The sequence below is a fragment of the Doryrhamphus excisus genome, linkage group LG9, assembly GCF_037039965.1.
Source record: "Doryrhamphus excisus strain RoL-2023G ecotype Guam linkage group LG9, RoL_Dexc_Guam_v1.1, whole genome shotgun sequence".
NCBI lineage: Eukaryota > Metazoa > Chordata > Actinopteri > Syngnathiformes > Syngnathidae > Doryrhamphus > Doryrhamphus excisus.
The window spans coordinates 22,545,533-22,548,004 of NC_136365.1; positions in this window are offsets into that span (position 1 = coordinate 22,545,533).

Genomic DNA, 2,472 nt, shown 5'->3' on the forward strand with positions numbered 1-2,472 from the left:
GGGGCGGGATTAGCGGGGACGGCTAATCCCGGCCTGGAGCGGTTAGCTATGGAGGTAAGAGCGGCGCCCTGACGTCACCCAATCGGTCCAAGCGACAAGCTGGCCAGCGCGCACGCCCTCGATCAGCAGCGCCGCAAATCCCCTCCTGCACACACAAAACGCCGACGCCGACACCGTAGCCGCCGCGGCAGAGCGAGGAAAGCCGCATGGTGCGTAGTCTGTTCCCGGGTCAAACTGTGGCCAGCCAGCCTTCAGTCAAGTGGAAAAAGAAGTTAACCACACGGAAGCACTCTCAGAGGTGAAAACAAATGCACGCTTGGATGACAACGTGTGGCAAGGTCGCCGAGGCTGGACCGACCGCAAGGTCAATGGGTCATGTGGCCGCCTGTTGCTAGGCAGATTTCACACCCTCCAGCCCAATAGAAAGACTCTCTCTGAATGACAGGAGGGACGACAGAAACACACGAAAGCGCTCTAACGACTTTCTCTTCATTTTGCAGTCAGTGGGGGGGCACTGCCCAACTTGCCCCAACTTGCCTCACTTTTTCTATGAAACCACAACTTGATAGAACATCCAGAGCCCAAACCCAGAAGACATCAAACACAACACCTTTCGTACCTTTCACGACAACGTTTCCATGTGCTACTCTTGCAGTCACTTCACTTCGTTGTTAGCCACACCCCCACGTCCCGGATCAGGCGGGGCACTGCCAAACTTGCCCCTCCAGCAAAACCACTTCACTGTTTCAAGGTCACACACACAACTCGGACAACTCTCCAACTTTAAAGGAAGCCCAAACCAAAAAGACACTTTTTATTCCTCTCACGACGACGTTGCCATGCCAACCTGGGGCAGACACCACGCTGCCCCACAAAGCAACAGAAAGGACAAGAAGAGGCGGCATGGTCAGACAAAGACACGCTTCTGATGGAAATAGAAATATTATAAGTTGATGGTACCTTAGAGGTCAGGTGACGCAGCGCCACGTCCTGCATCAGGTGGGGCACTGCCCAACTTGCCCCTACAGCCAAAAAAACTACTTCAAGGCCCCAAACTACTGGCACATCGGCCCGCTAAATGATCCATGCACTACGATGTTTCCACGGCAACCTGGGACACAGGCTATGCTGCCCTACAAAGCCAGAGAAAGGACAAGGATAGTCGGCATAAAGGCACTCCGACGACGTAAAATGAAAAACACGGCTGCTCGTGCTTTGGAAGCCACAGTGCCATCTTCTGGACCAAGTGGGGCACGGCAGCAAGTGCCCCTCATGCCCAACGGGCACTGCTTTACCGTCATACGGCGTCCAACAGACGAGCGCCAGGCGGACGTCTTTGGCGGTTCTTCCTCAACACTAAACTTTTGAGTGTCGATGTCATCGAGAAAATTCGCTTCGTCGGCAAAAACGAAACAAGATCCTTGGACATGACTCCTGGCTGCAGGCGTTGGTGTCCTACTTGAAACCTTATCGATCCACGCGTCCCTGAATGCACCACAGCCGCATTTACATCACACACACACACACACACACACACTCCAGATGTATAAGTGCTGTGGTTTGCACATAAGGCCAGCGTCCGCAATAAGGTCAATATTCATACGTCTGCACATTATTCACTTTGAAAAAAAGCTTTAAAAAAAGCTAAGTCATCCCAAAATGTCAATCAAGTATAATGGTCACGTATAATATTAAAAATAGAAATAACAACATATGGATATTATTCAAAGGAATTAACCATAATAATAATAATATTAAGTCACATGACTTGTCCAACGTCACGAGCTCGATCATGAAGGCGTCACGTGGTTGGTTAGCAACCGCGCTAACTGACACTCACATTTTATGCTAGCTTAGCACAATTGGTAAAAATAAGAACCCAACACTGACGCATAGTTTCTTCATATGTTTCTCTAAAGTGTTGCAAACAAGTGAGGGACATATTTCAGATATATTTTTTCACCTTTGGCTCTAAGAAGGCATTTTGCGTCATGAAAAAGTCGCTCTTTGGATAATGGAGGACATTTAAAGGCATTAGTGATCGTCAGCTCACTGGTGCCCCCCCTAGGATGTAAGCCGCCATGACAGCTGTCCATCACACTGCAGACCCGGGTGGGTGGGGCGATACTGCACATTTTGGTATCAGTCCGATACCAAGCACTTGAAAATTAACAATATCATTACGCTTGTGTGGATTTGATATTGACACAAGTCTTGGTGTCAATCAAATATTATGATATTATATTTGGGTGTCATTTTTAATAGCATGTCTTTTACTGAAGGCTAAAGAAAGTCCATCAATGATATTGATGACAATATGCTAATCGTAGCAGCAGTGTGGCTAGTAGGCTATGCGGCCTATCGATCTGCCGAGTCGGCATCCCGGCTGAAATTTGCAGATTCAGCGTTGCATGGTAAAAGGGGGGGGGGGGCTTTAAAACAAAGTCTTACTTTTCATATATACTACACATA